Here is a 13811-nt window from a genome sequence, read left to right as displayed (position 1 = left end):
TGTGAGGGTGCAGATGAGGATGAAGTTGACAATTTTTATGAAGCATTGAGTGACATCGTGGTCAGGGTCAACAGCAAGGGTAGAATAGTGCTAATGGGCGATTTCAAAGCGAGAGTTGGAAATAGAACTGAAGGATACGAAAGGGTGATTGGCAAATGCAGGGAAGATATGGAAGCTAATGGGAATGGGAAGCGTTTGCTGGACTTCTGTGCTAGTATGGGTTTAGCAGTTACGAATACATTCTTCAAGCATAAGGCTATTCACCGCTACACATGGGAGGCTAGGGGTACCATATCCATAATAGGCTATACCTTAACCGACTTCGAATTCAGGAAATCTGTTAGGAATGTATACGAGTTTTCCGGGGATTTTTCGATGATACAGACCACTATCTGATCTGTAGTGAACTATGTATCTCTAGGCCTAGGGTAGAGAAAGTGAAATCTGTCTGCAAACGAATAAGGGTAGAAAACCTCCAGGACGAGGAAATTAGACAGAAGTACATGGATATGATCAGTGAGACGTTTCGAGCAGTAGACAGTAAGCAGGTTCAGGATATAGAAAGAGAACGGGTGGCATGCAGGGATGCTGTAGTAGAAACAGCAAGGGAATGCCTAGGTACAACTGTGTGTAAAGATGGGAAAAGGCGAACATCTTGGTGGAATGATGAAGTGAGAGCAGCTTGTAAATAAAAAAAAAAGGCTTATCAGAAATGGCTCCAAACAAGGGCCGAGGCAGACAGGGATTTGTACGTAGATGAAAGAAACAGAGCAAAACAAATAGTTGTTGAATCCAAAAAGAAGCCGTGGGAAGACTTTGGTAATAACCTGGAAATGCTAGGTCAAGCAGCAGGGAAACCTTTCTGGACAGTAATAAAGAATCTTAGGGTCCGACTCGTTGGCTGAACGGTCAGCGTACTGGCCTTCGGTTCAGAGAGTCCCGGGGTCGATTCCCGGCTGGGTCGGAGATTTTAACCTTAATTGGCACGGGGGCTGGGTGTATGTGTTGTCTTCGTCATCATTTCATCCTCATCACGATGCGAAGGTCACCTACGGGAGTCAAATAGAAAGACCTGCAACTGGCGAGCCGAACCCGTCCTGGGATATCCTTTCACTAAAAGCCATACTACATTTCATTTCAAGAATCTTAGGAAGGGAGGGAAAAAGAAAATGAACAGTGTTTTGAGTAATTCAGGTGAACTCATAATAGATCCCAGGGAATCACTGGAGAGGTGGAAGTAATATTTTGAACATATTCTCAACGTAAAAGGAAATATTCCTGGTGGTTTTGCGAACAGCCAAGCTCATGGGGAGGACGAAAATGATGTTGGTGAAATTGCGCTTGAGGAAGTGGAAAGGGTGGTAAATAAACTCCACTGTCATAATGCAGCAGGAATAGATGAAATTAGATCTGAAATGGTGATGTATAGTGGGAAGGCAGGAATGAAAGATTAGCATGGAGTGTAGGTAAGGCACCTTCAGATTGGACAAAAGCAGTAACTGCAACTATCTATAAGCAAGGGAACAGGAAGGATTGCAACAACTATCAAGGTATCTCATTGATTAGTATACCAGGCAAAGTATTCACTGGCATCTTGGAACGGAGGGTGCGATCAGTCGTTGAGAGGAAGTTGGATGAAAACCAGTGTGGTTTCAGACCACAGAGAGGCTGTCAGGATCAGATTTTCAGTATGCGCCAGGTAATTGAAAAATGCTACGAGAGGAATAGGCAGTTGTGCTTATGTTTCGTAGATCTAGAGAAGGCATATGACAGGGTACCGAGGGAAAAGATGTTCGCCATAAAGGGGAACTATGGAATTAAAGGTAGATTATTAAAATCAATCAAAGGCATTTATGTTGACAATTGGGCTTTAGTGAGAATAAGGTGGTAGAATGAGCTCTTGGTTCAGAGTACTTACAGGGGTTAGGTAAGGCTGTAATCGTTCACCTTTGCTGTTCGTAGTTTACACGGATCATCTGCTGAAAGGTATAAAATGGCGGGGAGGGATTCTGTTGGGTGGAAATGTGGTGAGCGGTCTGGCCTATGCTGACGACTTGGTCTTAATGGCAGATTGTGCCAAAAGCCTGCAATCTAATGTCTTGGAACTTGAAAATAAGTACAATGAGTATGAATGAAAATTAGCCTTTCGAAGACTAAACTGATGTCAGTGGGTAAGAAATTCAACAGAATTGAATGTCAGATTGGTGATACAAAACTAGAACAGGTTGATAATTTCAAGTATTTAGATTGTGTGTTCTCCCAGGATGGTAATTTAGTAAGTGAGATTGAATCAAGGTGTCGTAAGGCTGATGCTGTGAGCTCGCAGTTGCGCCAACAGTATTCTGTAAGAATGAAGTGAGCTTCCAGACGAAACTATCTTTACATCGGTATGTTTTCAGACCAACTTTGCTTTACGAGAGCGAAAGCTGGGTGGACTCAGGATATCTTATTCATAAGTTAGAAGTAACAGACATGAAATTAGCGAGAATGATTGCTGGTACAAACAGGTGGGAACAATTGCACTAGGGTATTTGGAATGAGGAGATAGAGTTTAATTTAGGAATGAACTCGATGGATGAAGCTCTACGCATAAACCGGTTTCAGTGGTGGAGTCATGTGCGGCGAATAGAGGAGGATAGCTTACCTAGGAGAATAATGGACTATGTTATGGAGGGTAAGAGAAGTAGAGGTAGACCAAGACGACGATGGTTAGACTCAGTTTCTAACGATTTAAAGATAAGATGTATAGAACTAATTGAGGCCACAGCACTAGTTGCAAATAGAGGATTGTGGCGACGTTTGGTATATTCACAGACGCTTGCAGACTGAACGCTGAAAGGCATAACAGTCTATAATGATAATGTATGTATGTATTGAACCCATGACCTTTGTGCCCTAAGAACATTATGCATAATGTAACAATTAAACTAAAAGTTGAATTCTTGATAGCATGGATTTGACACGTGACGAGGGGGTGATTACCTTCGGTCCCACGCTCTGGGGTACGTGACGTCAACCACACGTGTCGACGGCGGAAGAATCTCAAGTCATTTTTATGAACTATTTCAAAGCGCGTGTACATGGCGTGACCACGCCAAGTCAAAAAAATATAGTGCCTATCAAAGGGGGTCAATCATCTCACAAATCGAACCCGTAAAATTTTTAAATGTCCGTGAACACTACCGCCAGAAATGTAGCAAGCATGTAGTCACTTTCAAAACTCTTGAAATTGCAGTTTAGGTAAGTCAGAAAATTTATAGAAATTTTCTTGGCGGCAAAGGGAGAGATCCGGATAGAGGGGGTAACTGCTATAAATATGAAGGGACGCCATGACGAAGCCTCCTTCTCCGGCATTTGTGATACAAAGCGGACGAAAAATTGTCGAGCTGCTCTGCGAAATCAAACCAACGAAAGTAGACTGAGTTCAACTGCAGATTCTAGCCATTGCGGCTAAGTCTTGACTCCATGAGGAGATAGTTTTCTTGAGTGAAATAATTGTACCAGATAGGACGGTCAAAGTACTGAATGAATTCTAATGTGATTAAGTAATTCGTGTGCGTAAATAACTATAGTCCATCGTGTGCACTCAACAAACAAGTGAAGGGTATTTTCTTTTTTTTAATGCTTTATTCCAGGAAACCTGAAGAAAATTAACAATGAACTGTGAAGCCATGAATGTAAAAATGGCTAAATAAAATGCCAGGGTCACAGGTGAGCCCTATGACGAATACTGGCGTGACGACATGAGGTAGGTGACTTTCCATCTTACTATCTCTTATATCTTGTCTCGTGATTTCTTGTATTTGAATGGGGATATACGACGCAGTGGTCACCCCTACTAAGTTTTGTAAATGTGAGAGTACGACTAAAAGAGTCATTTGTTTTATTTTCCACTTGGATAAAATTTTGAAGTCTTGCGAGGGCCGTATAATGTTGTAAAACTTATTGAATAGGGTTCCGAAGTGATATCACGTCCAATGTAGATCGTCATCCGTGTGAGTGTACTGCCTGTATTTTGTGATGTCAAAGTAAGATGTTCATTCGACGTAAAATTCTTCTGTCTGCAATTTGACGTTAATAATAATAATCCATGGTCACTCATTTTCAATTGAGCGGAAGCGCGCTGTCGGGTGAGAACCTAGGGTGATGAATTTGGTCACGGAGAGAAACTTTTTTTAATGCCCATTTTAAACTGTGTCTGACTGACAATAAAAGATCTAGTAGAATGTGTCAGTCATTTCTCGTAAAAATCAAGTTATTAAATACGATATCATTTATGCGAAGTTATTCATGATTAATGCATTGTGCGATATTAGACGTCGGGATTTCTAGTGAGGATTTTATTCCAGTTCTTTGTCGATAATAATTGTGGAGCTGGGAAACAGAGGTTAGTTTGTGAATCAGGTTGGACCTGTCATTGAAGCCGGGACCCGGAAGCCCGAGGAATGTTTTATATGAGTTGAGATGAGATGTGCGAATCTGGTTAGAGTCCTGTCATTGAAGCCGGGACATGATAGCCCGAGGAATATTTTATAATGTTTGGAATGGAAAGAAATTCATAGAAATCCATAGCGGTATCAATTGGCGACGCGTATAATTAGTGTGGGCATCTTGAAGCATAATCTGTGCATTTTGTTGGTTAGAATATCGTATTTGTTTAATTATGTCGGCAGAGTTTAAAGGGAGCATTTTGAGAAGCCAGTCAACTGTGAATAAACCAGGTGTTTCCTGTAACTGCCAAGCGAGCTTGGGGGGATGAGAGGCCTCAGCTGACAGCGGGGATATAACGGGACCCGTGTGGAATTGAGATTGTAATTCTCGGCCAGGGAAAACGTTAAAATGCTGGATTTAGTTGAAATTCATAGCCGGTAATGATCTAAGTATAGTGAAATACTGTAATTGGGGACGTAATGAACATTTGAAATCACGAACTTTGAGTATAAGGAACAGAGTAACCCAATTTCAGGGTTGTCCAAAATATAGAGCGATGGTCGTGATGATCGGTTTGTCTGTGAGGGGTGTGCAAAATTCATAATGGTAATGACGAGATATGACTTCGTAATTATATGGCGAGTTGTTTGAGTAATTCAGGTGAACTCATAATAGATCCCAGGGAATCACTGGAGAGGTGGAGGGAATATTTTGAACATCATCTTAATGTAAAAGGAAATCATCATGGTGGTGTTGCAAACAGCCAAGCTCATGGGGAGGAGGAAAATGATGTTGGTGAAATTATGCTTGAGGAAGTGGAAAGGATAGTAAATAAACTCCATTGTCATAAGGCAGCAGGAATAGATGAAATTAGACCTGAAATGGTGAAGTATAGTGGGAAGGCAGGGATGAAATGGCTTCATAGAGTAGTAAAATTAGCGTGGAGTGTTGGTAAGGTACCTTCAGATTGGACAAAAGCAGTAATTGCACCTATCTATAAGCAAGGGAACAGGAAGGATTGCAACAACTATCGAGGTATCTCATTGATTAGTATAGCAGGCAAAGTATTCACTGGCATCTTGGAAGGGAAGGTGCGATCAGTCGTTGAGAGGAAATTGGATGAAAACCAGTGTGGTTTTAGACCACAGAGAGGCTGTCAGGATCAGATTTTCAGTATGCGGCAGGTAATTGAAAAATGCTATGAGAGGAATAGGCAGTTGTGTTCATGTTTCGTAGATCTAGAGAAAGCATATGACAGGGTACCTAGGGAAAAGATGTTCACTATACTGGGGGACTATGGAATTAAAGGTAGATTATTAAAATCAATCAAAGGTATTTATGTTGACAATTGGGCTTCAGTGAGAATTGATGGTAGAATGAGTTCTTGGTTCAGGGTACTTACAGGAGTTAGACAAGGCTGTAATCTTTCACCTTTGCTGTTTGTAGTTTACATGGATCATATGCTGAAAGGTATAAAATGGCAGGGAGGGATTCAGTTAGGTGGAAATATAGTAAATAGTTTGGCCTATGCTGACGACTTGGTCTTAATGGCAGACTGTGCCGAAAGTCTGCAGTCTAACATTTTAGAACTTGAAAATAGGTGCAATGAGTATGGTATGAAAATTAGCCTCTCGAAGACTAAATTGATGTCAGTAGGTAAGAAATTCAAAAGAATTCAATGTCAGATTGGTGATACAAAGCTAGAACAGGTCGATAATTTCAAGTATTTAGGTTGTGTTTTTTCCCAGGATGGTAATATAGTAAGCGAGATTGAATCAAGGTGTAGTAAAGCTAATGCAGTGAGCTCGCAGTTGCGATCAGCAGTATTCTGTAAGAAGGAAGTCAGCTCCCAGACGAAACTATCTTTACATCGGTCTGTTTTCAGACCAACTTTGCTTTACGGGAGCGAAAGCTGGGTGGACTCAGGATATCTTATTCATAAGTTAGAAGTAACAGACATGAAAGTAGCAAGAATGATTGCTGGTGCAAACCGGTGGGAACAATGGCAGGAGGGTACTCGGAATGAGGAGATAAAAGCTAATTTAGGAATGAACTCGATGGATGAAGCTGTACGCATAAACCGGCTTCGGTGGTGGGGTCATGTGAGGCGAATGGAGGAGGATAGGTTACCTAGGAGAATAATGGACTCTGTTATGGAGGGTAAGAGAAGTAGAGGGAGACCAAGACGACGATGATTAGACTCTGTTTCTAACGATTTAAAGATAAGAGGTATAGAACTAAATGAGGCCACAACACTGGTTGCAAATCGAGGATTGTGGCGACGTTTAGGTAATTCTCAGAGGTTTGCAGACTGAACGCTGAAAGGCATAACAGTCTATAATGATAATGTATGTATGTATGTATGTTGTTTGGTTTGTGCGTAGATTATTAGGATATCCAAGTGTTAATAACGGTTAGGACTAGATTAGATTTTTAAGCGTGATATCACGAGACAGGATATATATACAGCTGGACATGAATTATGTAAAATTCTTTTCCAGCCAGATAAACATCGCAATATTGAACTCACATCACAGCTGCGTAGAAATTTGTGAAGAAACCAGAGTCCGCGGAGATAAAATTTGTTGTTCGTTAATATTTCGTTAAATCATTTAAAAGTATTTGATTATTAAATTCAGTGAAACCGCATGTGAAATATCTTTAATCAAGCGAATAACTTGGAGATGCATTCTGGAAATTTTAGTTTGTTTCTGGGGAATATAAAAAAATAAAGTAACGATTAAGGGGACATATCCGAAGGAAATGGATTTTTCTGCCACTAAGTTTGTGAACATTACTATTGTTGTAATTATTGAACTTTGATTGATTTAGCAGTGAATGTGCTGGGGATAGTAAAGTGGAATTTGGTCATCAACCGATGTAACTTAATTGTGTTTAGCCTTCAGCCTAGAAACTTGGATGGTCAGGGGGTCATCAACCTCAGTGACTTAGATTAGGGCCATATGCCATTGTAGCATCCTTTCCTTGCGGTCATCATCCACAATGACTTTAAAGTAACTTGGAAGATTAGATGTCGTTCCATGACATAGACACAGGTCACATCGATTCAATTAAGGGTCCATGCCGTAGAACCACTGTGTGGCACACACCGATTGGACGGCCTTAATTATAACCAGAGCCCAGAGTTCGTGTGACGAGAGCTGGACCATAACGAATCACTATGATGGTACATGTGGTCTCACATGGAAGCCGAATTTAAGGATTTCCAGACTTTCCTTTCTTAAATGATTAATAATTGAGACAATGGTTTCTAGTATGAATGCCCGTCAGGCAGTTACGTTAAAGTCTCACACCAGTGTTCTGACGTTTATGTAAAAGTGATTGTGGTGTCCAGTGGACACAATTGACTTCTCTGATACTGTTGACTCACCATGATGGCTTCAGAATTTTCCTGAATAAATAGGAATCTTTTAAATAGACCTTTCATTCCAGTAGATAAATTAGAATTAATGAACCCTACCTTTACCTCAGCAAGTGACGAAGAACCCGAAACGACCCAAGAGACAGATCTCATGAACTTTGCTGATAGGTAAGGAAGGTAGGTATCCCTCAATATGGACCTAAAGGGTTCAATATGTATGTATGTATGTATGTATGTATGTATGTTAGTTCTTAGGTCATATTTGCTTGCATATTTTGTATTTCCCAATTTCATAAACTTCCGAAACCTAATTTTTATATATTAATCGCGAAGTCAGGGCTCCCGACCCTCTCTTACACTTCACGATAAATTCGACACATAGATACGAAAATTAAACTTAGCTACGATAATAACGTTGTATTACAAATGCAGCATAATTAACTACTGTACGTACTGTATATCTATATACTATAATTTAAAATCTTAAGAACAATTACAGCCATTTACTTAAACACTCAGGTAGTTCTATAATTTAAGAAATATTTTCGGCAAGTAGATCTAAAGGTCTCCAAATTTTTAGATTTTTAAAATATTCATTGGAATAGTATTTCGGAGTCAGACACTCAACACATGGAACGACCGGTTAAAAATAGTAGTTTTGTTGTTGGGAAGTCAATGGTATGGAGTAGGAACGTGTATCACGGTCCTGAAAGGGGAAAGTGACTTTATGAACATAAAATCAAGTATCAAATACATTGTCTACCGAGCGGAGTGGACACGCATGCTAACGGGGTACGGCTATGGAGCCAAGCTCCGCATTTGGGAGACGCGTGGGTTCGAACCCCACTGGCAGTTGTCCTGAGAATTGTTTTTATCATTGTAACTTTCGGGACAGCTCCTATTCACAGGTCACAACCGATTCTTTCCACCTCCTCACCAATTTAATTCAATATCAGTCATTTCATCTCCATCAGCTCCTCAACTGTAGTTGGCATCAAGAAGGGCAATCGGTCGTAAAATCATGCCAGATCATTTCATCTAATCTCACCTCCAAACCAGTATCAGGAAAAGGAAATAAGGCGTAGACACACATACATCAAATAGATTTTCTGTTCAGTGAGCGAAATAGTGCTTTTCTTTGACTGAACACAGCTAAAAGCAGCGAAACTACACCTTAGTGCATTAACCAGCACTTACTTAAGAGCTCAGACAATGTGAACACAAATTGCAAGTGATACATTATCCGAGCTCTCCGTAACAAATATTACTGGAGGGGAGAAAATTAAAGTGAAGTGAATAGTAGCAATTCAATTACGGGAATACAGAAGCCAGTTTCTCTCCGCGTCAACAGATCATTAAATGAAGCGGCGCTCAGTGTTGTATGCTACAGAATGTTTAAAATAAGACAGTTTCTTAGGAAAACAAATAGCTCTTGAAGACTTAGTATCAATCAATCTGATCATACCCTTGGATTCCCTCATACCGCGCGAGTTGGCCGTGAGGTTAGGGGCACGCAGCTGTCAGCTTGCATCTGGGAGATAATGGGTTCGAACTCCACTGCCAGCATCCCTGAATATGGTTTTCCGTGGGTACCCATTTTCACACCAGGCAAATGCTGGGTCTGTACCTTAATTAAGGCCACGGTCTCTTCCACCCCACTTCTAGGCCTTTCCTATCCTGTCATCGTCATAAGATCTATCTGTGTCGGTGCGACGTAAAGCAAATATTAATAAAATTTCCCTCATTGCTACATGTTAATTTGAATACTCCCCAGTATCATCTCCAGTTCCTCACACACAAAATCATGTCACGAATACGGTCAAAAAATTACATTCGAGGAACTCATAAAGGAAATGTTTACGATGGGTCAGACTAATTGCAATGAAACTTAGTAGGAATGATCAATTAAAACCAAAACCAAACATCATGACGCAACAGCACCATAGGGCCTTGTCCTACCAAGCGACCGCTGCTCAGTCCGAAGATCTACGAATAAGGAGGTGTCATGTAGTCGGCACGACGAATCCTCTCGGGCGTTATTTTTGGCTTTCGAGACCGGGGCCACTAACTCACCGCCAGATAGCTCCTCAACTGTAATGACGTACTTTAGTCTGAGTGAGCGTCGAACTAGCCCACAGATCCAGGTAAAGATTCCTGATCTGACACAATCTTTCAAATATCCCCAACAACCAGAATTCACATGGATTTAGGTCGGAGGACCTCGAAGGCCACGCAACTGGAAAATGCCTAGAGATAATGCGGTCGTAACTGCAGGTTTCTCGAAGCAATTCTTTCACCTGGCGAGCGATATGTAGTGTTGCCCCATCTTGCATGAAAATAACAGTGTATCACAATTTGTTCCTGCACAATGTTTGGAGGTACAACGCGGGCCCGCAATCAAATAAGACATTATACACTTCTGAATAAAATAATAGTTATGTACCTAAAACATGGTAATTTGTTGCTGCAGTTTAAAATGGAACATGATATATCGAAGACAAATATAGCAACGAAACTTGGCACGATGATCGATAGAGATATCAGAACATCGATGCACACCTTCCGTTGTTACATAGGCTGCGCAAAGCATATAATAAATGAGTTTTTCTGGACAGGAATCCGTTAGTTTCTTCGTTTCAGCTAATACAAGGTTATAGTAATAGCATGCACGTTTGTATGTTGATGACCAAGATTTCATACTGCATACTATTTTTGTTTTAGTGTCGACTCACTTAATTTAACTTTAAAGCTTTTCAGTCTGTTGATAACACTAATTAAAACACCATAACACACCTGTAAAATATACACACTATCAAACAAAGAATGGCATGTTTCGTTCTACAAGAACATACTCAGATTCTATCAAATCACTTTACATCGTGCGCATACATGTACAATATTGCTTACGTTGCGTAAACTTGCCAATGATTGTAAATTTGTGATGTTATGAACATGTGAGGCAAATTATGATTGTAGTAGTCCTCAAGGGTCACCTTGGTATCTTTTAGAATGTCTTGTGTACTTATCTAAGCTGTTAAACGTCCGTTACCTCCTGCGACTGCATTTGGCCTGAAGCCAGTTTCCTTGCTCCGGTCACGGTTGCTACTATGTGGTGTACGGGATGTGGAGGGAGGGGAAATTCTGTAGGCAAACACTCTGTTCAGTGGAGATGGGAGAGGAAGTAGGGGGAAGGGGTTGAGTAGAATGCTGTAGGTATTAACTCCGTTCAGTGGAGAGGGGAGGGGAAGCACTTCTTCGTCATCATATAATGTATTTTTGTGAATTAGGGAACGAAACGTTTTAGCAGATTTTTATTTATCACTAAAAATAATGTTTTACTCTCAATTCAGTTTCATACTTTCATTTCATGAAAATCATTAGCTTGCACCCCCTGAATAAGGGCTGCCGGCAGTGGGGTTCGAACGCACTATCTCCCCGATGCAAGTTCACAGCTGTGCGTCCCTAACCACTCGGTCAACTCAACCGGATTTTCTCCTTTTAGACAGGATCATGGCATCTTTAAGTAGGCATAAACACCCTGATGCCTCCTGATTTGTATATGCAGCTGCTATACACTTCAACATTAAAGGCGCAATAATTCATAATTTGCGAGACGTATATATAGAACCTATTTTTAAATTTTCCTTGGCGACCAGGGCGAGAAACGGGCTCCGTGTATTGTATTTCATACTTGTGCGGAAATGCTTCGTGATTGGACAAAAGGAAAACGAGTAAGTATGCCTTTTGGTATCCACATGTTTTTCGTGAACCCAACGACCACAGTGGTGATTATTTCTGCCTGATCAATGCTGCAGGAAAAAGTGGCATACGATGTCATGTCCTAATATTCTCTCAGCAATATGACCCATCCTACACTATGAGACACTCGTGGTTACAGTTTTTAATAACTTTGTCTCTGCTGGAGGCAAAGGCAGTAAACTTAGTAATCAAGGGGCTTTTAAGGTGAGTTAAGAATCTGTAGGATCTTCTTCTGGTACTAAGCAGTCAGTAAACCCTCAGCTGGAGCTTCCAACGAGATTATCCTGAGTAAGTCTACAAATGCAAGAGCTACAAGCACAAATTAATGCCTGATTAGGACCAAACTATGTACAGCGTGCCATCTATGTAAAACTTTGTCATTTCCTTCCCCCTATATGTACATAGAAACGTGTTTAAATAAAAGACCATAGTTAAACTTAATTGTTATTTCACATAAGTTTTATGCTCGAAAGAAGTGTTTTTTATTTTGTTGTATTGCAAAACTGTCGATATATCTGATACAGTTGCATGTTTTGTGTACAAAACAATAATATTCTCTCCAAGATGCCATCCAAATGCAGTATGTTGAACAGCATGTAGAAAATATTGAAAAGTTTACATAAATATGAAAAATAAATAATGTTGAAATGATAAGAACTGGAGCTTACAGGGAAAATCTAACGTCAGATTAGAGGTCAGCACACCGAAATTAATTAATGACAAGTGTTTATATAAGTGCAGCAAAAACGTTGTTCCCCAGTGTATTCGATCTTCAATCCCCGACCAACACACGAATTGAATCCCACGTAAATCTCGGGAAGATGACGTTAAAAAAGTGTTCCAATTGCTTACACCAGAGAACCCACAGTTAGTTCTTCCTCCCACCAGCACAGCGATCAATGTGTGTTGTAGCGGACTCAGCTAGACGTTCTGACGGCAAAGTAGAAGACTTAAAGCTCATTTCTATTCATGATTTTCCAAGCCTTAAATATAGGTCTCAAGGAATAAACGTCAAAGTCTTCAACGTGATCCGTCGCAACAGATTCTGACGGAGTCAGAGTGAACATACTTGCCGACACACGGAAGAAAACACCTTTTGCAAGCGGACAGAACTTGCAGATAAATTGTCTTTCGTTTCACCGAACATGATAGAGTTAAAATTTCTATAGTTTTAGAACCACTTAAGGCTACAGGCTATGCGGATAATTACTGAAAGACGCAAAATGGTATCGTGGGACTTAAATGGCTGGAAATGTTGTAAAAGGTTTAGTTTACGTAGATGACTCGGTGGTAACTATGCGGAGAATTTGCAGTCCAACATCGCACATAAAATAAAGAAATTCACTGAGTCTTTTTATTCCTGGCCCTATTCTTAATTTCTTGCGTTCGGCATGTCGTGAAGATTTGGGCCAGTTTAAGGTCGGATGACCTCCCTTACGCCAATCCTATGTGGAGGGATATATTCGCTAACGTGGTGGTTGGTAGCAGTAGCGTAGCCAGGATTTCAGTTTGGGGGGGGGGGCATTAATCCAGAATTTTATTTTGATAGGTGTCCAGACTTCCAGAGTTTAGGTGGTGTAGAATACCTTATAAGGAAATGAGTGTCCTTGGATCCAAGAAAGAGTGGTGGATTCGTGCGGATTCCAGAAGCTAATTAATAATATACATTATATATAAAGGGCTTCATAAAAGTACATTAGTTAAAACTCCTGGGGTGTCTGGACTCCTTGGACGACACCCCCCGCGCAAGCCTCTATTATTCCCATCCCAACATAACTGCAGATTTTTATTTATTCCGAGTATAAGTGAAATGAATGCAAGAATAAATAGTTTGAGTAAATATGTAATATTCTGGTTTAGAATAAATTCGGTAATAATAATTTTGTGTTGCTATTTATAGCCGAGTGCAACCCTTGTAAGGCATACCCTCCAATGATGGTGGGCGGCATCTGCCATAGTGTTGTGTGTGGTGTGTGAGTTGCAGGAATGTTGGGGACAGCACAAACACCCAGCATCCGGCTACTGATATTAGCCAATTAAGGTTAAAATTCCCGACCCGGCCGAGAATCGAATCCTGGGCCCTCCGAACCGAAGGCCGGTACGCTGACCATTCAACCAAAGAGTCGGACAATAAATACAGTAATATTATTATAATAACGGTCATGTTATAAGCTATAAAGAAGTTATATTTTATACAAATAATGCGGTGAAGAAATACACACACAACGTATATAGAGAA

Source organism: Anabrus simplex, chromosome 2, assembly GCF_040414725.1.
Source record: "Anabrus simplex isolate iqAnaSimp1 chromosome 2, ASM4041472v1, whole genome shotgun sequence".
Taxonomy (NCBI): Eukaryota; Metazoa; Arthropoda; class Insecta; order Orthoptera; family Tettigoniidae; genus Anabrus; species Anabrus simplex.
This window is presented reverse-complemented; position numbering follows the sequence as displayed.